Consider the following 27,923-nt stretch of genomic DNA (forward strand, 5'->3'; position numbering starts at 1 on the left):
TCTTCACTTCCACCTTGCATTAATTTTTTTTTTTGAGACACAGAGTGCTGTCTGGACTGCATTACTAAACGTTCTGTTAAAATATGAAAACATATGATGCTTCGCTTCAGAAGTGAGAGAAGTTCATGTTGTTAGCAACTAGATAAATTGCTAGCTAAGCTGTCCCAGTGTTTCATCAAGATACTTATTAAAAGTTGCCAAGTTTCAGCTTGAGAGTTCCACAGTACTTTTGAGACAGACACTCAGGACTGATCATATGCAGCCTCTTTCGTCAATAATGTAAATGTAGATACTATGTCTTCATATAAAAAATGTATTTTTAAACTAAATTGTTTTTGTATCATTTACAAAATTATATCTGCCATACTAAAATGACTGAAAACTCATATGACGTAGGCCTTTGCCCACACTGGGCATGCGTGCGTCTGCAGAAACAAGAAGAGGAAGTGTCTTCTACTCTAGACATTCATTTACAGCTTGTGTGTAAACACAGTGAACAGCAACTGTGAAACCACAAAACAAAAAAAAATATTGCTTTATTTGGACTAAACATGAGATGAAATTGTTATCAAGAGTAACACATGAGTATAAAGCGAACAAAATGGCTCAGAACCAGTGACGGGCCACGTAATGAGCAGGAATGAAACAGAGCACATGTGTTTTTAAAACTCTCTTCATTTTCACTCATCCACACTATAATGCTAAGCTAGCGTTTTCAGAAATATACTCTACAGCCCAAGGACAGCATTTTCAGAAGTCTGTTTTTGGAAGTTAAAAACTCCAGAGTAGTGTGGATGGAAGGTGAAAAACAGAGACAAATGTCTGCATTTTTAAATAAAAACATAGTAGTGTGGACCTAACGTAAGAGATGTGAAGCGCACGTTTACACTCTTAACACCACTAGTTAGGATTTCATGGACTCCCTACTGAAGTTGAAGAAGAACAAAATGCCTGGGCAGATAGAATGACCTAGTGGCAGAGATATTGTAACTGTAAGCCTTAAGATGGCCAGCTCGTGTCTGGCCTAAGGGAATCATTTAAAGTGCCTATACGTATATCTTATACTGTATGTACACATTTTGAATTGTGAGGTGCCTTAAGATGTTGTTCATTATAGGAAGTTTTATATCAATTATACATTCTTAGCATCATGTGTTAATAATGATAATAATAATTCTTATTCTTTTTAATTTGGGTGACATAACAGACATGGGAAATATTTCACCTTATCCCAGACAATCTGCCAAAGGGGAAAATCTCAATGTAGCTCACGTATTGTGGATTAAATAAAAAACAATACTGATAAATAAAAAAGGCAGATTTTCAAATGACCTGTAGATTCTTATACAAAAAAAGTATGTTGTGGTAGGCAATATGTAATATGAATAAAAAAGATTAATACCATTCATTATAAGCTTTACTACTAGAAAAGATTTTAGTGGTGCTCATTTTAAAAGACACTATAAAAGAGAAAGAAAGCTCATTGATTCCTATTCACTTAGTCTCTCCAGCAACTAGTGAAGACCAGACAGCAGACCCTCCCTCCATATCCTTCCTCCACAGTTTTCCTTAAAAGGCCCCGAGAGCCAGGCCGAGCATCATTTTTCATTTCTGAGATGTGGCTGGTCACTCCACTCAGTGTAAGCGCACAAATGCAGCATGACAAGCTGGTATGCTTAGCTAATCCCTCCATAGGCGCGGTCACATCTTGGCTAGGAGAGCACACAGTTTGGATAGTGTTTAGTAGGCAACTGGTAAACAGAGACTGGCAGGAGTTCAGTTCTGCTTCCTAGTCATGATACAGCTCAACATTTCAACCATTTTCTGAAACGTTTTTCTTTAGATTACCATGGTTGGAACACTTTGCTCCTAAATTATCAGTTAGCTTGCTTTGATTTACATTGAGATTTGAATGCACATTATTCTAGCACTGGTTAATAATAATCTTTTGAAGCAGCACGTTATTGTTTTGCATAATCATACAGAAAGCAGAAGTGCAGCAGTATTTCCAGTTATGATCTTTTGTATTTGTGTGGAACATGGCAGCACTGAGTTCAAACAGGGAAGTGCCTTTCATTCCTGAGACAGTTCACAACCTGCATGTACCCTAATCATGAGGTACAAATTGTAACGGGCAGGGTGATGGAATAGAGGGGGGAATTATCGAGACAAGTAACAGCAGGTGAGCTAAATTATTAATCACAAATGTCTTTGTGGCAACATTAACACTATGCACAAACTTACCTTAGCTTTTACTCCTCTGCATCGGTATGATGGCTGGTGTGGAAACAAAGGATTATCCCAAATTGGCAAATGAAACATTTTTTGAAGCAATATTGTTCCTTTTTTTATTTAAGCTCTCTAATTGGTACAAACAAGTAAACACAGGTAAGTTTAGCTGAAAAGCATTTTTAGGGAGAAGGTCCAGGGGTGAACATCTGGTTCATGGAAAAGCAGCAGTTGTTCTACTGAGGGACTGAGGGGCTGTTGTCACCTTTAGGAATGTAAATGTCAGCAGTGCATTTGAATAAGACATTGAAGATATCCACATCTACTGGGTACTTAAAACGTATCTTATGATAAGTACTTGCAAAGAGGCCATTAGGAGCATTCTGAACCACCCTCTATTATAATGATTATGTCTCCAGAATCTAGTTGCATTGAAACTAAGACTATGGATCAAGCATTGGGAGGTAAGCTCCTCTGAAATTGTAAATTATTTTGTCTTTCACAAGTGAAGATAAGGGATGTGATGGGGATTGTGCCAATATTCCACATCTTATTTACACAGTTTACAGATATCGCCTCCTAGGATTGTGACCTTGACATGGTTAAAGGGCCTGTGTGCTTTATTGATCCTTTGGGCTACCCCTAATGTGAATACTCATGGAAAAAATTGATGAGTGTATTAAGTGTGATGTAGTTGGGATAAAAATAAGCATCTCTCAATCTGAGGTCATGGTTCTCCTCAAGAAAACAGGGGCTTTTTCCCTTCATGTCGCTGGTGAACAACTGTCCCAGATGGAAGATCTCCTGTATCTCGGGGGCTTGTTCATGAGTGTGGGCAGAAGATGATTCTGAGATTGACAGATGAATTGGTGCAGCAGCATTAGTTTTACAAATGTTGCACTGAACTGTCATGGTGAAGCAGAAACTAAATCATCAGACAAAATGTGTATTTACCTGTCAGTCTACAGCACCTTACTCACTTCTAATCACTAGCGCAGTGTAATGAGTGAAAGAATCAGACCATAAGCGACTGAAAAAAGTTTTTTGCTTAGGAATGTTGGGTACACGTCTCCATCACAGGGTGAACAATTCAGTACGACAAGAAGACCACAGAGTAGAAAAACTGCTTCTCCACATTTCCAGTTGAGGTGGTGTGGGCATTTAGTTAGGCTGTCCACTCCTTGTGTGGTGGGGTGTGCCAGGTTCAATCCAGTAGAAAAATCCAGGTGCACACCCAGGATATGCTGCCGAGCTTAGCCTTGGAGCACTCGGGAATTCTCGGGAGAAGCTACTGTACAGAAAATTGCAAGGAATAGGTTGTCTTGGTCAGTCCAACTTGGTTTGTTGCCACCACAATCCTCATCCGGGAAAAAAAGTGAAAATGATAAGGATAGCTTAGCAATGGGAACCAAATAGACAACTGTACAGGGCCCACGTTTTTGTTACTTTCCATCTGTATAACATAGTATAGCAATCTCAAACATGCTTAATTCAGTTTAGGGGTGGGGAAGCCTGGGCAACACTGGACACAATGCTGGAACCAACCATGGACTGAAGGCCAGTACATCGCAGGACACATCCACGGGTGTGCCCACGTTCACTCACACAGGACCAGATGAGAGTATCCACCTAACCAAACAAGTAAGTCTTTTGGATATAAGAAGAAAACCTGCAGGAAATCCACAAGGACACTGGGTGAATGTGCAGACTCCACAAACACAATGACTAAATTCAAGATTCATTCTGAAGATACTGGATTTGCGTCTTAGTACTATATTAAGTACTGTGTCAGTATGACTAATTATAATATTACTTTTATTCTATCACATTATAATACATTTCTGGCAGACACAGAGGGTGATTTACCATACATTTTTATACTTTGCCCTACTACAATAATGTGTATTAAATTGGTAATTGCAGGACACTAGACCTTTAAACCCATCCCAGGCTCTGTATCAGTGTGCTGCACATGATCTCCCCAAGTCAAAGTGATTTTTTTTTTTTCCTTAATTTTCTTCAGTTTTCCTTCCACAATCCCCCGTGCGGGATAACTGGCAACACGAAACTGTCTAATTGTGAGCAAGTTCAACAAGTGAACCACCTTGTGAAACAAGTTCACTAAACAGACGAATGAGTGGGTGGGTTCAGTTAGTGTACAGATGAATATATTTTTATAAGAAATATTATAAACGTCACACTATCAACAAGTGATTTTTTTTTTTGCATTTCCTAATTCGCTGCAAATTTAGCTTTCCAGTTTTTCCAACATCAGATATGAACTGTACTGAGTAAACAGACAGAAGAAGAAAGCACACACAAACACATTAATGCAGGAATTTAAATAGCTTTATACCAGAAACTGAAATATAATAAGTCAAGTTTTAAAACAAATGCGGCTCCAATCTGTGCACGATCAATTGGTGAATCCATTTCAGAGGCAGGTGGATCTTATACCCTGAGTATTTTGCATAAAGCAGGAATCGGCTCTGAATAATTCATCCCGTGGTCCGCTCATGTGCATAAGGCCAGTTTAGAGTCAGCAGTTATCCCAAAGACATGTAGGTTAGGTTTAGCAGAACACCCCACACAGATCCAGGGAGAATTTGGAATCTCCACAAAGATAAGGACTGGGTATGGGATTTGAGGCCGAGATGCTGTGCTCTGATTCATCAGCGCTAACCACTGTACCACTGTGCCAATGTTCTGCCCCAGATAAGATTGCCTTAGAAGAGGGATCTTCACTCATGGTCCTGGTGGCTGCAGGTTTTTCTTCCAACCAGTTTCCTAATTAGAAGTTTGTCTTTGCTAATAAATAAACTCTGCGTTTAACAGTTTGGCTTGTTAGTACTTCCCTTCGTCTGGGACCAATTTTAATTACAGTGTAGAGTTTCTTTTCTGAGAACCTTATTCATATGTTAAAGCAGAACAGATGTGCACTTTTTCTCTCCTATTTACTTCTAAACATCTAACTAACGCAGATTCTTCATGACACACATTCACGACTGAACCTGGAAACAAGTTAGCTGGAGAGCTGGTGTTTTCTTGGTTATTTGCATTTCATTATTAATCTTGGCTGGTCAAGAAAACAGGAAACAATTCAAACTTAAACAAAGCCGTGAAAAAAACTAAAATTGGCAAGTAGGGGTTCCAAATTGTAACAAGTGAGCAGACTAAACATAAGCCCAAAAAATATATTGCTTTAGCAGCAAATAAATGAAGCAATTGGTTAAAGCAAAAACCTGAGCCACTGCTGCCCTTCAGGACTGTAAGTGAAGATCCCCACTTTAGAAGATAAAATAAATAGAAGAATGGGCAAATTAATTTGGAAATAGTTTTTACTTCTACATTTTGAATGTGAATTACAAAAAAAAGGTTTGCCTTGTTTTATGTAGTAACTTTCTGCACTGGCACGTTTTAAAATCCCAAACTTTTACCACAATATTTGTCTAAAGTGAGCAGTAAAGATAGAAGATGAGTCCTTGTTGATAATAACAGCATAAAACCATAGCCCCTCCGCCTCACTGAAAGAGTCTTAATCCCCCATTACACTACATGACATTTAAAACAGTTTCTAGTCACAGACTTCACTTACCTAACATTTGCGGTGCGCTGTTGTTCCTGCTAGCTGTGTAGCCTGAAATCTCCAGTGACTCGGCCACCGGTCTGCGATTTGCCCCAACTAAATCAAACAGGTTTTACTTTGTCTTCGGTCACAGGGATGGGGCTCTGTGTGTGTACAAGAGCTGACAATCAATGAGCACTCACCCAGAAGTACAAAGCATTAAATGTTTTACAGAGGAAAGGAGGAACATGAGGTGTTTGTCTTACGTCCGTCTTAAGTCTTGTATTTGTCAGAATAAAATAACATTGAAAAAGGAAAATTTTAAAGGGTCAAGATTGTGGCCAAACTCGTCATGCTTGAAAAGCCTTCACACTGCTGGTTTAGGCAGTACGGTATTGGCTTTCAGAGTATTTTAAATTTGCAATAATTTGGAAATGTGAAACTGTGCTAAGGAGTCATGTAATTTGCGATCCTCTATGATTCGTAGTCTGACATCCACAAGGCGATGAAATCCAGCAACTGCCCTTCTTATGTTTGTTCTCGCCTCCGTCTAGAAGTTGTGTAATGTGCTACTAGTTTAAGTTAAAGAGATCTAAGGAGACCTGAAATAGCGATAAAACCTCAATTAATATGGGCACCATATTGAAGGCAAGTAATCAGTGGGTGGTGTGTTTTATATGTTTGGAAGTCATTAACAGAGGTTTGAAGATGGTTTGCTATTAGGCAGAAAACCATCATACTAAAGCCTACTGGAAGGTATGAAGATAATATCCCAAATTCAGAATTGCAAATATTTTGAATTCAGCCTCAACTATGCAGGCAGACATTTGCCTGGATCCTAGCTAAAGCGAGCAGCAAAGAGCCGAAAGCTGTTCTGCCTCTTAAAGTATGTTTGTATACACTACTCATTACTCACACACTCATAACAAGTAAACGCTCTCAAGCAGAGTCCGATGTATTGCACCTGCTATAAACTGTAGCCACAGAATAAAGTGCTGTAAACACTAAGAGCTCCCACTGTATGGAAGAAGGTCAAGCCTTTAACATTTGTCAGTGGAGCTGCTTCCTTTTACAGAGTAGACAGTTTACATTGCTTTTTCTAAAACTTCTTATCAGCTTCTTTGAGGAGGTTTTAAAATAACACTTTCCTTAAAGCTAAAGACAGGTGACATTGGAAAAGTTTGAAATATGGAATATGGAAGGGCAAATGTTTACTTTCAATGTGATGCTAAAATATATGCAAATGTGGCTGTACTCTGTCACTGAGCAGACAAGGCCAAGGTCAAGGGAAAAATAAAAAAGAAAGCTTGGCTGAAGTTACTTGTGCATATCATTTAATATCCACCTGAAGTGGTGGCACAGAGTTTAAAGTTAATGTTTTAAAAAACATTTGTTTGATTCTTGTCTGCGCTCTGTCTTTGTGGAGTTTACATGTTCTCATTTGCTCTTGTGGCTGTTTGTCAGGGTAATCCATTTTTCTCTCATGTCAAAAAGACTTGCAGATTATGACTCTAAATCAACTGTAAAAGGCGCTATATAGACTTACGCAGAGGCACGTGTAAAATAAACAGGCTTTTATTTTTTCTTCACTCGTGGGCGCACGTCTTCCCCGTGTCCCACAGGCCCAACACTGTCCCAAAAGCACACAATCACTGTCTTAACAACCCTTCCTGGCACCACCACTCCTCCCAGGCAACCTCGTCCTCTTCCTCCCGATTCTGGCCTCGAATGAAGGAAGGCTGGCCCGTTTTATAGCCCACCCGGAACTGTTCCAGGTGCTTGACCAGCTGGTCCTGATTGTACCTCCGGGTGGGGCTGATAACTCGTCCAACCGGGTTGTTGGCTCTCGGCAGCACCCCCTAGCGGCCACCCCATCTCCCAACCAGGCTGTGGAGGACTCCATGTCCCATAGAGCCACGTGGGAGACGGGGAAACAAATAACGGCCGGGGAGGCTGCCACCAAGCGTCCCGGGGGAGGTATTGAGCTGTCCATGGTGGCTCCCCCGGAACATATGCAGCAGGGGCGTCCCAGCCGGGCATGGGACCCGGCTGACCGTCACACAACACTTTATAATTCAGAAGCATTATAACTCAATCATGTCAGCTTTTAGATCCTTCCTAGCAGACCTGGCATAGGTCAGGTAGCTCCAGAGGTGGCTTCACAAGTATGTCCTACAGTGTAATCTCTCTTCACTTCTTTTGTTCTTCATTGACTATCCATTGTCTTTAGTTTAAGGCAGCATTTTCATATTTTCTTTGTCTCTGTTTTTTCCTTTATACCTTTCCAGCAATTTCTTCCTGACTGCTTCCATGTTTCTCCCATAACTTTGTCATGATATCAGCACTGTGCTCTTGCATTCCATTACTTGTCCCAGCTTGTGCCTGACTATCTCCCTAAAAGACGAGGCGTGCCTGGTATTACCTCACTATTGCAAAGCTTTTTTTGTAACTTTTATGTATTCCCTTCCTAGAAATGTTTTAAACCTAAGGCTTAATTTACTTTAAGTGCATATATCATACCACATACAATCTGTATACTGTTTTTGTGAGTGTATTGAAAGTGTTATTTTTGTTGTTAGAAAGAGTTTGCATGTTTAAAGACAGCCTGGAGCCAATTCAGTACACCATTAATTGTTGTACTGACTGTACTTGTCCATGTTCACTTTTTGACAATTATAGTTAGCCATCAGTCATCTAATACCCATCTATTCTTTTTAAGTCCTACTTATAGAGCTTGGTGCCTATCATGGCAGCACTTGGCACAGGCCAAAAACCAACCCTGAGCTGTACACAAGTCCATTACAGGGCACAGACACACACAGACATTTATCGTGTGATGCCTTGAAGTGCATTCAGTTCAACTGTGACTTCATATACCTCCCCAAGTGCCTATTACATTGAGTTTTAGTATTTTTTTTTTACAATGATTTTGCAAACGCCATTAATCAATACTTTAACTTGACCTATATTTTCACTTACTTGCCTGCATGTAGCTCTCCATTTCCTTTTTGTTTTTCTGAGCTATTGCCTGTTGACATTGCTTACTCTATACAAGGGACACTTCCCCTATCCATAGCACATTTTTGTAGCAGCCTTTAGTGTATTAACACTTGAGTCTCAGGTCTCCTCACATGGGAACACATTCTCCACATTCTCCAACACGCAGACGACCACTGAAAGGGTGACATGAGCACCCAGATGTTCAGCCTGCGCCAGATGAACATACAGTAGCCTGGCAGTGACTCGGAGAAGGTGCAGGTACAGGTCAGAGACCAAATCAGGCAAAGCTTGCTCAGTTGTAAGAACAAATATTCAATTCTTTAGAAGGAATGACATTTTTGGTTACTGATAGAGAAATATAACGAAACTAGGGGGCTCCACCCCCTGCTCGCTTCGCTTGCCAACCCCTGGGTTTGGTCCTGTGGAAATACAATTTAAAGTGTTTTTTTTTTTTTTTCCATGGGAATTGTTACATATGCATTATGTTCACTTTTCATTTTAAAACTTTAGCAAAAACAATATTTGGAATGAACTTTTCTTCAAGATCTCATTGAATTTTAATTCTTTGTTTGGTCTTACAGCGTGATAATGCAACGTATAACTGGCTGTGAGTGAATCTTGTTTCTTCGCCTCTTACAAATAAAACGACTTTTTCAAATCTTTGTCCTTGGGATTTCTTATTTGTCATTGCAAAAGCTATTCTCACGGGAAACTAAACGTTTTAATACGAATGGCATTTCAAGATCTCATTTTTGCCCGAATACCGTTTAGAGTTCATTTCATAACAATAAGAGTTTCTGATAAAAAAAATCTACTTATGGAAGTGGGAATATCCAGAGCCGATGTAGCCGGTGGCAATGTTCTCAAGAAGCTGCGGATTTCTGGCCATTATGGATTGCACATCATTGTAAGAAATAAATCTGGCCAGCTGATAGTTCTGGATATTGCGATTGCATCATGATATAACTGTTGCAATGCTCTTGGACTACCTTGATATGATGATGGTAATATTACTGCTTTACCTATTTTAAATTTGTCTGAACTATTGATATTTGAATTTTAAACGTGATCAATGAGACCCTGCATATGTTCCGTTCTAAGTTTAGCTTGATTCAATTTAGTAAAGAAGAGACAATTAGCTCCGACTTTTACATACGCATTAATAATACAATGTTGCGATAGGCGTGAGATGACAGAAATGGGTTAAATACATTGGAACGTATCGCTAGTTTTGACCCGAAATATTGTGTGGGCGTTGTTCATTTTTCTGAATGCATTTGTTTCATATTGTACGACCATCCTGTTTCGCCATCTGAGAAAAGCAAAGGAAAGAGTAAAGGGTCGGCATATGGCGATGTATTTGACATAAATGACGAATCATGCTTTTCCTTTGGATATACACGAATATCTACTCTGTCTTTGATATTTCCGTCTTTCGCAATTATTATCGTTGACAAATCGTCACATGTGGGTTTATTATAAATGCGACTGTGATCTTTCGGATTCATATAGAAATCCAAGAAAATTTCTTTGTCCTTATTTTGCTGATAACTTTTGTGTAAAGTGTAATACTTTTGGACATATGGATGTGTACCCATTATTGTGTGTATAATTTCTATTACATCGGTTAGTTTAACTCTTTCGATTGTATGTTGCATCGCTTCTCCGTGATCATAAAGATACACAATTTGGTCAAGTGTTTTTTTTTTTCTAAAATTAAACTTGTCGTGGCCATAATTGTTGTGGGAACACAGATTCTTATAGCGGATGGTCCATTATTGTGTAAATCAACGTTTTGTGCATAGAATGATGCTAACACAAAAAGATTATTGTAGATATTTTGCCTGTAGTGTTCGTGGATTTCACTTTCATCAAGCAACAAATCTTTGAATTCTTGCGGAAACGCCTCTTCATTGCAAAGCAGCAGTACTTTTCCCTGATAGCAACACGAATTAGACGATCTACAAGTCTCCGACTTAAACTTTAAAGCCTTACAATATCTAGAAACCTCCGACATATCACCTATGTCCATATATTCCGTCTCTTATTGCTGTTCCGTTATTTCACATGGTAATAATTTCCGTTTGCATGAATGCGATCTGTACTTTTTTTTTTTTGACACTTTCAAATTTTAGTACTGTCCTATTTTTGAACTTGCACTGCGTGTGTATCGCGCCAAGGTTTTTTTTGAGCCTTTCGAATTCCACTGCTTTCATAATCTGTAATCTGCTCTGCATATGTGTCATGGCAACATTTTTGAACGTCTTTATCAAGTTCTACGGTCTTTTACTCTTTGTCTTTTATTTCTGACCCCGTTTGGACCTGCAAGGTTTTCAATTCCACTTGTTCTGGACTGATTGTTACTTTCCTTGCCATCTCACGGGAACATGCTTCCAATGGATGTGACTTGACCGTGTCGCGGGAAGTGAAAGTGTCTCTGCCTCTCTGAAGTGTCTCTCTTCAGAACATCATGTCTTGTCACAAGATTTTCTTTTATAATAGGGAGAAATGATCATAGTAGTATCATCAGCAGATAATTCTTCGATTCTAAATAACAGCATGTTATTAAATACAATTATATGTGTAGACATAAATATAAAACTTAAAAAAAAAATAAAAGTACATAGACATGTTGTGTTAGCCTGCATAGGGGATGTGAGTGAGGTTTTATAATATATTTAATTATCAGCTGCACTGTTGGAATAATCAGCACTTAATGAAACTTTTCAGTAAGGTTTCTACGTTAACTTTCTCAGTGACGTTTCTGTCTATTAGGCTTACATCAATAATACAGGACAAATCTTGTTATAGCAAATACCAAAATAATGAAATTTTCAGAATAACAAATATTTTTTGTTGGACCAAACAAACATTCATACAACATCATGTTTAATGAAATTTGTTTTAACGAAATGTAAATTTCAGTATAACAATTGCTTTTTTTTGACCAAAAATGGCCACCGAAGATGATAATGCGATGCAAAAAATATTTAATGCCACACTTGCACTTTTGCTGTGTCTTGGGAACCCTTAAACAGGCTGTCTCTCTTGCTAGACCAAAAGAAAGAGACGGCTATTTGCGAAATTTCCAGTCTTGGGCGGTCTCAGTGATGCATGGCAAGAGTGTAGGCGTGACATCATATAGCCGAATTCGGAGTCAGTGCTCCACCGAACGTCCATGTGAGTAGTTGTCATGTGCGTTACTGTGTGGTAATAAAAAACTGTTCATGTTTCATAGTGTTTCTCAATGTTTTATTTGCAATGAACAAAAAAATATGAGAAACTGCACCAGTTTACACTGAAAGGAAAATTAACAATCCCGGAAAAAGTTGATTCCGGAATGAAGAAAATTGATGTGGTGAAAACATTTGGAATTGCACCTTCAACGCTGTCAACAATTCTGAACGATTCAATAAAAGTAGAAGATAAAGTTAAAGTGTGGGTATTGGGAGCTCAACAAAAAACATGACAACATAGACAAAGCTACATTTTCATGGCTGCAGGATTTGATACCACAGAATGTCCCAACTAAATTAAGAGGTGACATGATTGAAGTGCTTAAAATTATAAAGGGAATTAGCACAGTGGATCAAGACTGTTATTTTAAAATGAGTTCATCAAGAACACGGAGACGCAGTTGGAAACTTGTTAAGAGTAAATTTTTCTTTACACAAAGAACAATAGAATAAGCTACCAGGTAGTGTGGTAGACAGTAAAATTTTAGAGACTTTCAAAACTCGACTTGATGTTTTTTTGGAAGAAATACAGTGGTGTGAAAAACTATTTGCCCCCTTCCTGATTTCTTATTCTTTTGCATGTTTGTCACACAAAATGTTTCTGATCATCAAACACATTTAACCATTAGTCAAATATAACACAAGTAAACACAAAATGCAGTTTTTAAATGATGGTTTTATTATTTAGGGAGAAAAAAATCCAAACCTACATGGCCCTGTGTGAAAAAGTAATTGCCCCCTGAACCTAATAACTGTTGGGCCACCCTTAGCAGCAATAACTGCAATCAAGCGTTTGCAATAACTTGCAATGAGTCTTTTACAGCGCTCTGGAGGAATTTTGGCCCACTCATCTTTGAAGAATTGTTGTAATTCAGCTTTATTTGAGGGTTTTCTAGCATGAACCGCCTTTTTAAGGTCATGCCATAGCATCTCAGTTGGATTCAGGTCAGGACTTTGACTAGGCCACTCCAAAGTCTTCATTTTGTTTTTCTTCAGCAATTTAGAGGTGGATTTGCTGGTGTGTTTTGGGTCATTGTCCTGTTGCAGCACCCAAGATCGCTTCAGCTTGAGTTGACGAACAGATGGCCGGACATTCTCCTTCAGGATTTTTTGGTAGACAGTAGAATTCATGGTTCCATCTATCACAGCAAGCCTTCCAGGTCCTGAAGCAGCAAAACAACCCCAGACCATCACACTACCACCACCATATTTTACAGTTGGTATGATGTTCTTTTTCTGAAATGCTGTGTTCCTTTTACGCCAGATGTAACGGGACATTTGCCTTCAAAAAAGTTCAACTTTTGCCTCATCAGTCCACAAGGTATTTTCCCAAAAGTCTTGGCAATCATTGAGATGTTTCTTAGCAAAATTGAGACGAGCCCTAATGTTCTTTTTGCTTAACAGTGGTTTGCGTCTTGGAAATCTGCCATGCAGGCCGTTTTTGCCCAGTCTGTTTCTTATGGTGGAGTCGTGAACACTGACCTTAATTGAGGCAAGTGAGGCCTGCAGTTCTTTAGACGTTGTCTTGGGGTCTTTTGTGACCTCTCGGATGAGTCGTCTCTGCGCTCTTGGGGTAATTTTGGTCGGCCAGCCACTCCTGGGAAGGTTCACCACTGTTCCATATTTTTGCCATTTGTGGATAATGGCTCTCACTGTGGTTCGCTGGAGTCCCAAAGCTTTAGAAATGGCTTTATAACCTTTACCAGACTGATAGATCTCAATTACTTCTGTTCTCATTTGTTCCTGAATGTCTTTGGATCTTGGCATGATGTCTAGCTATTGAGGTGCTTTTGGTCTACTTCTCTGTGTCAGGCAGCTCCTATTTAAGTGATTTCTTGATTGAAACAGGTGTGGCAGTAATCAGGCCTGGGGGTGGCTACGGAAATTGAACTCAGGTGTGATACACCACAGTTAGGTTAGTTTTTAACAAGGGGGCAATTACTTTTTCACACAGGGCCATGTAGGTTTGGATTTTTTTTCTCCCTAAATAATAAAACCATCATTTAAAAACTGCATTTTGTATTTACTTGTGTTATATTTGACTAATGGTTAAATGTGTTTGATGATCAGAAACATTTTGTGTGACAAACATGCAAAAGAATAATTAATCAGGAAGGGGGCAAATAGTTTTTCACACCACTGTAAGTGGATAGGACTGGTGAACTTTGTTAGGCTGAATGGCCTGTTCTTGTCTAGAGTGCTCTAATGTTCTAACTAGCGGACCAATAATATGGGAAAAGGCTTTAGAATTTGCAAAACTGTTGAAAATTGATACATTTCAAGTGAATGTCAGATGGCTTGACAGGTTTAAAGAACGTTCAGGAATAAGAAGCGCTGTTTTTTTATATATTTTGCCCATATTCATTATAACATAATTTTTTTTATGGTCCAATGAATTTTGTTAAAACGAGATTTGAGATATATATATATATATATACTAAGCCCTGGCCACAGACAGACAGACATGTTGTAAAACACCACCACACATTTATTTACACAATATTTACAAAAGTCAAGTGCACACAAACCCCGAGACTTCCCCAAAAGTCCAGGCCTCTCACACTGCTGTGCCTCTTCTTCAGTCAGCCTCCATTCTCTCTTCTCCTGCTTTGTCCACTCCTCATCCGACTCCAGCCTTGAATGAAGGGAGGTGGCCCCTTTTATCCCCACCCGGATGTGCTCCAGGTGTCTCCCAGCAATCTCCCACCGACACGCCTCAGTGTGGCAGAAGTGCCGGCTGTATCCCCGGAAGTGCTGGGGGGGAAAGTGCTGAGGTTCAGGGCTCCAAAGGTACAGGGGCACCCACTGGCGGTGACCACGGGCCCCTACAGGGTTGAGCTTCAAAGCAACCAGGGCGGTCACCCCCACATGGTCTGGGGAAGGCGCAAGCCCTCCTCCAGTCCTCCTGGGTGTCCCCGCCGGGTCACCTTCCCAGCCGTCTCTGACAATGTGTGTGTGTGTATATATATATATATATATATTTTTATATATATATATACAATATATATATTATATTATATATATATATATTATAATTTTATATATATATATAAAATTTAAATAAATAATAGTGGAAGATGCCAGACAATACCACAGCCACACTTTAATTTTTGATTTTCCACAGCACACATTGCGCAATCACAAACAAAGCAATAGCTCAATTCTTTTTACTTTTCTTTTCTTTTCTTCTCCTTCCTTTACTCTCCCACTGCCTCCTCCCCTAGCAAGCTCTGTCCTCTGGCTCCCAGTATGGAGTGAGGCAGCCCCTTTTATGTCGTACCTGGATGTGCTCCAGGTGCGCTCTGCCGATTTTCCATGACTCCGGAACCATCCAGGCGCCCCCTGGCGGTGGCCATGGGCCCCAACAAGGTTGAGCTTGCAAGCTCCAATCCTGTGACCCCAATGTAATCCGGGGGGCTGCCCTCTTACGTTCCAGGGCAGATATTGTCTTTCTCCTGGTCCTTCCATTATCCAGGCATCCCAGCCAGGCAAGGGTCCCAGCAGTCTGCTACAATATATATATTTTTATATATTATATCATCTATCCATTTTCTATTTTATCAATTTCAGAGTTGTTCAGGGAACAAGAAAGGAAACCACCCTAGGTGGTTACATTCACTCACACACACAAGGCCATTTTAAAGTCACCAGTTAAACCAGTCTGGATTTTATTGGTGTAAGAAAAAAACAAATGAAGACAGGTCTTCCTAAATATTTATTAAATCAGACAATAATTATACAAAGAGAGAGTAAAACTCACATTGTCTAAAGGAATGTTCCTCTGCATGCCAGTATGGACAGATGGAGAATGCAAGTGAGTATTCTGCCTGAAGGCTGGAAGACCAGGAGATGAATTGTATTCAAAACCAGAAACAAGTCGGAATAAATCAAGTGAAACATACAGTATTGCACCAAAGCCTAATCAATAATCAGAAAGCAAAGTCAGAGGGAACACCAAAAGTTCAGAAACCAGAAATCTGAGAGAAACATTTGCACTATGTTTCAGTTTTTTTTTTTTGTTTGTTTTATCCAGATCATGTATACAAATAAATCTTCATGCCTGTATTTAAGGGCTCACTCTAATAAAGTAAGACGCAGTGCCATCTGCAGTCACAGTCCTTGGAAACCAGGAGCAACATGCCAGTAATCGGAATCGTAACATGGCAGCACCCATATGCAAAACAAAATAACATTGCAGCACCGTGAAATAATCACTATGATCGGGAAACATTATCATGCAATATAACTGCACATAAACGTCCCAGAAATAAAGAAGCCTATGTTCCTATGTATACATTTACTTGGAAAATTTTATATATCAGAAAAAAATTTTTTTTAAAGTAAACCTTTCATAACAGAGGGTGGCACATCTTGCTTTTATAGTGTTTGTACCAGAGGTAAATCCATCAGGAACACCCTCGCAAGACAGAAGTCATGGTGACATGGCCAGAGGCCAGCAATACTCCTTTTGAAAGCTATAGGGCAGACAACCTGTCTTACTGTAAGTATTGCAGTCAATTCAGAGCAAGAAATTGAGACCATCAAGGTCTGGTGGTGCTCACTAGGTGTCGCTGTGACTCGGCACCTCTGGTGTTTTAGAGAGTAAACCTGACCTTGAAAGTAGTTCCAGGTCTTAGCCCAGAAGTATCCTTACTAATGTTTTTGTTTAAAAACCTCACAATACCCCAGAGCTTTAAACTCCTGAAAATGGAGACTTTTGAAAACATCGTCCAGGGCTTTATACTTCTGAAAACACAGCCTCAGCGTTGTGGTGTGGACAGGTGAAAACACAGACTCTTAAACACACTTTGAATTGTTTGTGTTTATTATGCAGCCCTCCCCTAATTGGCTCCTGCTCATTGCAGCATCTTCTCTTATTGGTCACCTATGGAAGAAAAACATATTCCAGCACAGCAGACATAGAGGAGTTACTTTTCACTTGTGCTGCTTTCATATGTGCATCAAAACTTCATTATAAATAGTTTGAAACATGAACACCTATGCAAAAGGCAAATAATTTATCAGTCACTACAATTTTGCAATAAATCCTGTGGCTAGCAGTGTTATTGTCACTTCAAGAATTTTTCCATCAATGCATGCACAGCCCAGTGTAGACAAGCGTCTATGTCATAAGCACTTTCGGTCGTTTAAGTGTGGATGGAGATATTTTTGTAAGTGATGTGAAAGCACTAGTGAGGACCATTTTAAAATGAAAACCAGCAATGTGGATGTAACCTTAGATTGGCTTTTCAAGGCTGTCCCGTGAGCATGGAGTTGGCAGGTGTGCTGGGTAAACTTTCACAGGTAGCAAGAAAGGTGGGGACAGATCACGATAGATGAGAAAGGATGTGGTGTTTGGGGTGGGTGGTGGTATGATTAAGCTTCTCCACCAGTCAAATGTTACAAGGGAATCTTATTTACTAAGGCCAGCTATGGCATTGGTTTGTTTCCTCCCTGCAATCATTCTCACTTTTGTGTAGTATTTTTCAAGATATTGAGAAAGATGAGTGATACTCTCCTGGTGCCCATAGTTCAACAGTTTTAATAATTTCTGTGATAATATAAGGTGAATGATCAACAGAAACTCAAAAATCTATTTGTTTTCTGTAGACCCTCTATGTTTCAGCAGCGCAAAACGTTTGCCTGTAACAAAAATTATGCAAGTGTTATGAACTTGAGAGGTCTGAAGCACAAACATCCCAATAATCACTCAAAATTCACATTACAGAGGGAATCCATCATACCACAGCTAGTTACCAAAAAAGGGCAATGAAGGAGCATAAGGCACTGAACACCGTCTCAACAAACAAATCCAAGAGTAGTCAAAAGTAATTTACAATAAGCAGAAGAGCAATAAACGCAGGAACTCGCCACCACGAGTATATTCATAATGAACTGCAAAGGACTAAGAGTTCTTTTCTGCCTTTATAGGGCCGAGGGCAGACCCCCGATGGTGATGGGCAGTTTGCCCCACCTTTTGGGAGACCTCCCTAAAAAATGCATGGAATCTTAATACTTACAGTATGTACACAAAGCTAAAAATTTGCAAAAAAGACATTTGAACCCTAGTTGGGGGAGAACCCCAGCTAAACTATAACAGCAAGGTCTGTGTTTATTTTTTTTTTGTTTGATTTTTGGTTCCTTTTTAATCTTTTTGCTGTTGGAACTCAGAAATCTGTAGGTTTCCCCTTATGGAGTAGTTTTAAATGTTCTTTACTTTCAACGTAACATTCACAAACTACATCACCACCCAACGTTTGGTAGATGGGGTATATAAAAGTTCCTGTTGTAGTCTATTATTCCATTCCTGGTTTCAGATCAAAGGAGACGCTTCGTAGAAGTTAGGCCTTTCTGGAGAAGTGCAACATTTCTAAAATTTATGGCAGATTTGTTTGTCACATCAGTCTGTTTATATTCTTTGTTCATCATTCTTTTGTAAAGGAATACCAAAAATATCTATGGAATTAACAACAAACAAGAAAAATCAATATTTAAAGTGAAAACAAATTGCAATGACACGGTCAGGTATTCATTTTATGAATCATCTTATTGAATGAGTGGATCACAGGTAGCTGGTGTGCTCACTTTTAGAGACGGGCCAGGTTCAATGTTAGGAAATGCAAATAATGGAAGCTCCTTCTGCCTGCCTCTGAGTCACAGTAGCAACAAAATTACCACAACAAAAATGAAAAACAATCAAAACACAAATGTAATCATTTTTTGCTTAGCTTGAATTGAAGAATTGTTCAGTGTACTGTTCACAATTGGCTCTGCTGGGAGACCTTCATTAAATAACAGTGGGGCTCTATCCAACAGGGGGCGCTAGCTCCCTGGTTGGAATAAGTTCTTTTTAATTGCGGCATGTTACATAACCCGAAACTATATACCGTAGATATAATATAAAAAGGCGATACCCTTCCCTTAGTGATACGCCGATAAGAAACCACATGGAAGAAATAACTTAGCTTTCTTTAATGACGATTTATGCTGCAGGCGAGGAAGCCATGACAAGACTTTTCACCAAAGTGGGAGCTCAATGTATGCAGTCCGCCATTTTCGTCGCTGCACTGGAAGAATTTTCAGGATCGGATTGCCTTCCATCCATCCATCGGCTTTAAAGGTGTGCCGGGCAATGTTCCGAGGCTTTATACTCTTTCTCCATGTGAAGGCCCCACTTAGGTAAATCCTGCCATTCCAAACAAGGAAAAGAAGATCCAATGTCATGCTGACTCTGTCACACAGAAATAGTACAATCCCCATTTTCTTAGTTGTCCCTTTCTTGTCTTCTAATGCTTGCCCAGCAGTTCTAAACGATGAGCCCCTGTGTGCTAAATCTGGCCTTGTGTTAGCTGTACATCTGAGTGGATTTATAAAATATTTTTTGTACAGAGCACAATGATATATTCAATTTATGTACTTATTGCAGGGGGTGAATGCTGATGTAGCAGTCTGGATACTCGATCGCTCACTCTGTTAACTGAGATGCCCTTGGTGTACTGCCTGTGGTCTTGTCTGGAGTCATAAAACTGTTTTGGTACAATAAATCAAACCGTGTTTAACTAGGAGCCCCACCTCATGATGGAAATATCCAAAAACAAGGACTTCCTAAGTGCTTCTCCTGGCATTACCAAAGGGGACTGTACTCTCATGGATAAAGTTTAATAATGACAAAAAAGGCAAGACTGTATAATAAAAAGGAATAACAAGAAATGCAGCATGATAAAAATACTGAGTAGAAATATAATATATATGGTATGCAATATTATTCTTTCCTGTGCAATAAGTAGTTTATATAAATTCAAAACATATTGGATAGGTGTTATGAAACGCATCTGGCCATAAAAACCATGCTGAACCCACTATTGGAGAAGTCTAGCAACCCCATATATAAATGGAAAATGAGAGACAGTAGATTGAGACAAACCTGGAGTGGTGGAGGTAAACACTGGAATGAAGAGGAATGAACGTCAGTAGGAGTAGAAGGAGTAAATCTGCAAGAATGACAAGGAAGTTGGTGTGATTGCAAGAAGCAGAGGTGGTGAAGTTAGATTGTAGCGGGGCTACATGGTAATAGTGTTGAATGTTTGTTCTGAGTGCGTCTTGTTTCCATCGTCCCGTTTGCTGTTTGTGTGCGTCAGTAAATGTTGTCCCCGTAAATACAAAGGGGGACGGATGATGGAAGGAAACCGCAGCTCCAAACCTGGAAAACATCTGTTATCTATCAATCAATTACATCCAGCACAGGACTATTTAAGCAATCAGGAGGAAACAAAGGGGAGAGAGGAGAGGAGAAAGAAGGAGACCATTTTTTCAGAACCACGAATCAACTTACCTGCTGTTTTTCACATCGCGCTTTTACCCTAGATTGTTTTTCATTCTGCCAGACTGTCTTCCATTTCCCCCATTTGCTGGGAAATTCAAACAACTCACTTATCTCTCGTGCAGTCATCCGTCTGTAGGACAGTTTTTATAACCGGATTATAATTCACGACCATTCATTCCGTTTATCATTCATTGTTGTTATTTGTTGTTTGTTATATGTTACAGTGGCAAGGGAGGTTTTGTTGTATTTATATATGGTGGTGTCATGTTGTTGCTGTGGTGGAGTGTTTTATATATATATATACTAGCAAAATACCCGCGCTTCGCAGCGGCGAAGTACTGCCTTAATATTTTTATTAAGAAGAAAATGTAACCTTTTTAAACTGAGGGAAAATATACCAATAATTATTTGTTAAGGATCTCTTTGTATGCCACGTTGTCAGGTCAGCCCTCCGGTTGTAATATGACCAAGCTGTGCGCTGAGCTTACTCTTAAGCATGCAACGTACAGTTGGCCATGTGAAAAGTAATCTTGTTTCAAATCTCACAGCTTGGATTGCTGCTGTCATAATCAGTTTGAGTTTCATGGTTTGTTTCAATTACGACAGTGTTTGTAGGACTTGTGCTGAAGAGACATTCGGCATCTGTCAAGCGTTGTAAGTATACAACCAGTTTCATCAATAACTTCACATCCAGCTTTTGAGAGTTTAAACATTCATAAACATCAAAGTGTCCACTACTGAAATCGTCACCTGTAAATCTAAGATGTTTAAGAGGCATTGGCGGTTGTCGAAAGGTGTAAAATATTTGGCCATTTCGGTACACTTGAAAGCGACAACCGAACAATTCAGCGGCAGCCATCAACTCACATGCAGAACCATAGGTGAGGTTAAGCATTTCACTCTTCTAGTGCTCCTGTGTAGTATAATTATCTCCTGTACCGTCATCAGTCCACACCTTGAACCTGTCCCAGTCATTCAATACATAAGACAGAATGTTCCTCCGGATATCAAGAGTGAGCCTGATATGGCTGTGTAATATGTAACAGAGAATGGAAAAGGCAGGTGCCATCTCCGGGCATGGAAACCACTCAGTAAATGACAGTTCTTTGATTGATGGTGATCACCTCGATAGACATGTTAATGGGGTACGGTTGGAACTATAAAGGAAATGAGTACCTGAACAATGTAAAGTAAGTCTAAAATACCTATACAATAACTATAATCGTAATAAACAAACAATAAAACAGCCATGGATTAAACAAAAAGGCTGTAGTTATCAGCAGGGAGACGTGAATCCCGTGGCGAAGCAAGGAAGGGAATGTAGAGACTGGAGCGACAGACGGCCTTATATAGGCAGGCAGCCAACAACGTGGGAGGTGTTGGGATGGGGGACCCAACGCCACCTCACACGATGACCAAGCTGCAGGCTATGGACGTATATATGTACTTAAGTAGGATTCAGTTAGCGTTGGGAACCCGTGTACCAAATTTCTTGAAGATGGGCCTATAAGTAACAAAGACCGCTGGAAAGTTCAATATGGAGGCCGACAGTGGCATCATACCACCGAAATAAGTACGTACATTGGTTTCGGTTAGCGCAGGGAAGCCGCCTACCAAATTTCGTGAAGATGGGGCCATGAATAGGAAAGTTCAACATGGCGGACATTGTCGACCGTTATGACCGTTACACGTAGAATTTTGAAATGAAACCTGCTTAACTTTTGTAAGTAAGCTGTAAGGAATTAGCCTGCCAAATTTCAGCCTTCTACCTACACGGGAAGTTGGAGAATTAGTGACATTGGAAAGTTCAATATGGTGGCCGATAGTGGCATCATACCACCGAAATAAGTACGTACATCAGTTTCAATTAGCACAGGGAAGCCGCCTACCAAATTTGGTGAAGATGGGGTCAGCCTTCTACCTACACGGGAAGTTGGAGAATTAGTGACGTTGGAAAGTTCAATTTTTTGGCGGCCGACAGTGGCATCATACCACCGAAATAAGTACATACCTAATTTCATGAAGATGGGGCCATAAATAAGAAAGTTCAACATGGTGGACGTTGTCGACCGTTATTGACCGTTATGAGCGTTACGTGTAGAATTTCGAAATGAAACCTGCCCAACTTTTGTAAGTAAGCTGTAAGGAATGAGCCTGCCAAATTTCAGCCTTCTACCTACACGGGAAGTTGGAGAATTAGTGATGAGTCAGTGAGTCAGTGAGTGAGTGAGTGAGTGAGTGAGGGCTTTGCCTTTTATTAGTATAGATATATATATATATATATATATATATATATATATATATATATATATATATATATATTTATATATTTTTTTTTATTTATTTATTTTGCATATTTCTTGTTGTTTCATTTAAATACAATTAATCAGTTTAATTTTACATATCTGCTTTTCTGTTGTGATTATATTTACTCCGTCGATTGTGGGGAAAAGTTTAATTTGTTAGAGGTACGGCTTGATACTTAGATTCAACCTCAGTAAATTATCCAGGCCACGGGTCTTTGAGGTGTAGCTGCCGACTGGGAAAGGGGTTGGCCATTACAAGATGAATTTAAATACTTGGGTTTACCAGTCCAAAGTGACGGATAGTGCAGCATAGAGGTGAAGAAGAGAGTGCAGGAAGGATGGACTGGGTGGAGAAGATTTGTGATAGAAGAACACCTGCAAAAATGTGAAAGGGAAGGTCCATAAAATGGTAGTGAGACCAGCTATTGTATGGCTTGGAGATGGCAGCACTGACAAAAGGGCAGGAAGCAATGCAGAGTTGAAGATGCTACAAGTAACGAGGGTAGACAGGGATAGGAATGACTGTATTAGAGGGACAACACAGATATGACAGTTTGGTGACCAAGTGACAGAGGCTAGATTGAGATGATTTGTGCACATGCAAAGGGGAGATGAGGTGTACATCAGGAAAAGAATGTTGAGGATGGAACCGCCAGGCAAAAGGAAATGGTGAAGGCCACAGAGGAGGTTTATGGAAGCGTTGAGGGAGGACATTAAGGCAGTCAGTGTGGCAGAAAATTATGTAAAAGACAGGGATAAATGGTGACAGATGATCCGCTGTGGCAACTCTTAAATGGGAGCAGCTGAAAGAAGAAGAAGATATCTGAGAATGAGAATAGCTATTTAGGAAGTAGAACAAGTGTGACCTATTGAATACTAGTTGGACATCATGGCTGCCTGCTGCTGGAGAATTTCCCATCAGCCAGGCTGGACAGATTCATTGTAGGTCACAGAACCACACACACTCTCATACATGGCCAGTGCAGGAACAGGAATGCCTTTTTAATGTGAGAGGGCGTGGAAAGAACTTGTTTGGGCACAGAGTGAAACACAAGCAACTTTTGTTTATATGAATATGAAGGTGAAGATGTACTAAGAATAGTCTACAAAAACTTGTATGTGTTGTAAATACCAGTGTTTAAAATGAAAACGGTGAGCTGCTGAGGTTTACCAACGGTGTGCGGGAAGTCTATGATTTTTTTTTTTTTAGAAGTTCTATTGAATCGAACAAATTCATTAATTTGAATATTAATTTGAATCAAATCAATTAAAAAAAATCTCACCTCCCAAGAAATGAAGTCTTTAAAAGACTCTCGGGTAATGCCTGTGCATGAAGTTCCAGTATGAGGAGCTTAGTAAAGTTACTGTATCTGACAGCTGACTCTGCAATTCCAATCACAAGAAAGAGGATACGGAAAAAATGTTTGGACAGTAGTCTGCGTGGAAAGACTGATGGGCACTGAGGTGGCAAAGTGGTCAACACTGCTGCCTCATAACTTCAGAAATGTCGGTTTGATCCTCAGTGCAGCACAATTTGCATGTTATTTATGGCGTTATTTCAGTGCCACTATTCTGAGCGCACGTAAAAAAATATTGAGCGCACGTAAAAAAAGATTGCAAGTGCAAGTGTTGCATTTTGAAGAGAAATTTATTTTGAGCGTACAAAAGCTGAATTTGAGTGAACAAAATTCATTGCTGCGTGCAAAAAATGTATTTCAGTGTTTGCGCTTATCCATATACACACACACAATAGCACCCCCTCTCGCTCAGTTTTTCATTTGCGCTTGCTCGCAATGTGTTGCTTGCGCTCACAACATTCTCTGCTGCGAGCGCTCAACTCTCTGTACACCGTTATAAGTGTGCCACAAAACCAACCAATCACAGACTTGGTTTCAAAAATTCTGATTGGCTCTTACGGTCTCCAATCAGCTCGCTAGCTGCTGCATTCCGGAAACCGGAAACACTGTCCACTCAGCCTCGCTTCTTGCAGATAGAGGGAGTTTTGATTTACTCTGCAGCCAAAGAAGAGATGGCAGAATCAAATAATGGCTCCAATAATACTACACCACAGTATCAGGTGAGTTTAATTTTTTTTGTGTGAATTTAGTAATTTGCTGTCCTTTCTGTTTAATATGCCGTGAAATTGTAGTTACAGATGCAGCTGTAGAGTTTAAGCTAGCCTAATGGGTAATTACCAGCGTAGTTGTCTTACTGAGGCAGTGTATCCCAATCATGCTTTTTAGGGTAATGGTGCAGTTGAGTCAGCAGTAAGAAATCTGGTGTCTTTGCTGCTTAACAACATATCCACAAATCCTTCACGGAGGCCAACAGAGAGTGGGCAGCCGGAGCCTAGAACTCTGACTATCCAGCAAGAGATGACAAGGTGTTAGCTTTTTTTGTGTGTGTTTTTTTCTAAATGTTTTGCAATCTTTTCTGTTACAGTTATTTGTTTTATCGATTTATCAACATTGATTTCTAAATTAAAATGTGCTATTAAGGACTGGTGTCATATTTAATAACTTTATTAAACAATAACCCTTATGTTATGCAACACTGCATTTTTTTAAACTCATGCATTTTCATCACACAGATCATTTCCAGGACATTTCAAATCAAACTTGAGCCGTGGTAAAAAGAGATGTTTTACATCTACTAAACAGCTTGTAAAGGCAGGCAGTAAGACCACAGGCCTCAGTTTTTATTTGCTGTCAAAAAACACATCCTACACTCCTTTGCCAGCTGAGGAGCTTGAACTCCTACAAGCTGGCATGGGGAGACAAACCGTGTCTCTTCCAGAAGATGGTGACCATGCAGAGGTAAGGTTGTATAGTCAGTATTAAAATAAGTCATTGGCAGACGCATTTAGCCTGAATCATATGCCACAGTCCATTTAGTGTTCCATTCTGCTTAACTGTGTTTTTAACTAAGATTTCAAGACTTCTGGAAGAAACCTTTCCAAAAATGGAATATCTTTGTGGAGGATGGCTCTTGCATAAGGCAACAGGTTTGTTGTAAATTCAGTTTTTATGTGTGTTTTTGGCATTCTTGCGTGCTCATACTGCATTAGAATTATGTAGTTGATACTTTTGCTGCTTGATTGTATGTGCTATCTTTCTGTCAATAAAGGTGGCAGTGGTCGACGAAAGCTCACTGTAATTCCACCTGAAACAGAAGGATATTCTGTCAAAACACTGAAAGCTGTGTCAGGAGGTGGCAAATCCACTTTTTACATTGTACCTCTTCAGGAAACATTAGACACATCTCCTCTACCTCCCGACTCACAGCACTTTTCAAAGATGCCAAAGAAGTTATGTTACCAGTGTAATGAAGTTATGCCTCTGCAGATGCTTGCAGTACACATTAATACGTGCAAAGGAAAATTCTCTCCTGATGAGACTGATGATGAGGTGAGACAATTTTGATGAAGTCAAAATGAGCAATTTTAATTAAATAATATAGTATCACAATTACTGTTTTTTAATTCTGCAGGAATCTGAGTTATGCATTGTGAAAAGCAAATGCAAGGTAAACCTAGCAAATTACTAAAAACCATAGTAACTACAATAAATTTTGTATCAGTAATGATCTTTTTCCCACTATACATAACATGTACCCCCTTTTTGAAATTGTAGGTTATTTGTCCAATATGCACTAAGGACTTTCCTGAAGATGAGATCACAGTCCACGCAAGTCTGTGTGGGGATAGGTAATCTTTTTTCAGCCATTTATGAAAAAATGTTATTCAGTAACAGTCCACGCAAACATATGTATTTTTTTTTTACTTTGTTTCACAACAGCTTTCAATGCATGGTGCCTGAAGAAAATGACCAAACTACATGCACACCAACTCAAACTTCAGTATGCACAACAGACAGGTAATCTTTGCTCTATTATAGTTCATATACACACTATTATGCAGAACCATTTGTTAAAATTATGTGTAAGATCTTTTAAACAATAGCTGGGTTTTAATTTGATATAAAACATTTTATGATCACACTACTTTAAATTATGGTTAAAGATTGTTGCACAGAACATGCTGCGATAAGTTCTAATCAAGTTTAATGTGGTAGCCTCTTTTAATCTAAAGATGATTATTTTTCTTTGAGAACTTAGGATGTTTTCTACCCTGTTTTTGTTAAGCGTGGAAGATGTATTGCGTTGCCTTGAACAACAAGTCGACACCACAACAGAATTTAAGTTGTGTGTGGACAGAGAAGACCTTCCAGACAGAGGCATTCTCCAGTGGCAGAGAAAAAAATCTGCATCTCCCACCAGTGTTCTTAGGGTGGTTTTCATTGGAGAGGCAGGCGTGGATACAGGAGCACTTAGGAAAGAGTTTTGAGTGGTGAGTTGCCTATTACCTGTTTTGTCCTAGTGTCAAAAATAATGGATAACTTAAAAATGCGGATATTTTTTGTATGAAAGACATGATTTCAGGTATTGAAAGCAGATTCTTTGAAGGACCTGAGAACAAGGGCAAAAACCCCAAGTATTCTCTGACCGATCTTGATAATGAAAACTTCAGGTTGGTTACATACGAGCTTTGTGTATTACATTTAATACGCATCCGATATTTTTGTAAATGTTACCTGAAAATGAATTATAATCATTTGTCTTCACAGAACTGTTGGTGAAATAATTGCAGTCAGCCTCGCCCAAGGAGGCCCATCTCCTGCCTTTTTCAAAGAATGGTGCTACAATTTCCTCTGCTCAGGAGAGGTTGATTTCAGCTGTCTGTCTAAGGAGGATGTTGCAGATGTGGAATCTTCCCTGCTCATCAGCAAAGTGAGCACCTGGTTTAGCTCTGGCACATGATATATTATGAGTATGGTGTTTTAAACACTTTTAACCTTCTGTATTTCCTCTTTCACATTATACATTTCCAGGTTGAAGATGCAGCAGACATACAGTCTCTGATGTTGTGGGCTGATGAAATTGTCACCTGTGGATACACAAACCAGATAAAGATGGATAGTAAGGAAAGCATGATACGGTGCGAGAAAAGTCAGAGAGATCATTAACCCATCCCCAACTAGTTTTTCATTTTGTTTTGTTTTCTTTAAGTGCCATTGTCTTACACTCTACAACAAGACTGATTCCAATGCTACAGCAGCTCAGAAAGGGCATGGAACTGTATGGTCTTGTGAACCTGATGGCTGTAAATCCTGAAGCTTGCCACAGTTTGTTTGTGCCTGGGAAAATCCTCAAAGTAAGTATTAACATAGCAGCTTCAGTCTGATCCGAAGACAGTCCACTTATCT

At 39.5% G+C, this 27,923-nt stretch overlaps 1 protein-coding gene across 4 annotated transcripts in view; it reads left to right on the top strand.

Annotated features, from left to right (window-relative positions):
* Positions 1-27,923, top strand: part of slc6a7 (solute carrier family 6 member 7) — a 132,263-nt gene that overhangs the window by 61,656 nt on the left and 42,684 nt on the right. The window lies entirely within an intron of this gene.

Source organism: Polypterus senegalus, chromosome 2 (assembly GCF_016835505.1).
Source record: "Polypterus senegalus isolate Bchr_013 chromosome 2, ASM1683550v1, whole genome shotgun sequence".
In the NCBI taxonomy this organism is placed as follows: Eukaryota; Metazoa; Chordata; class Cladistia; order Polypteriformes; family Polypteridae; genus Polypterus; species Polypterus senegalus.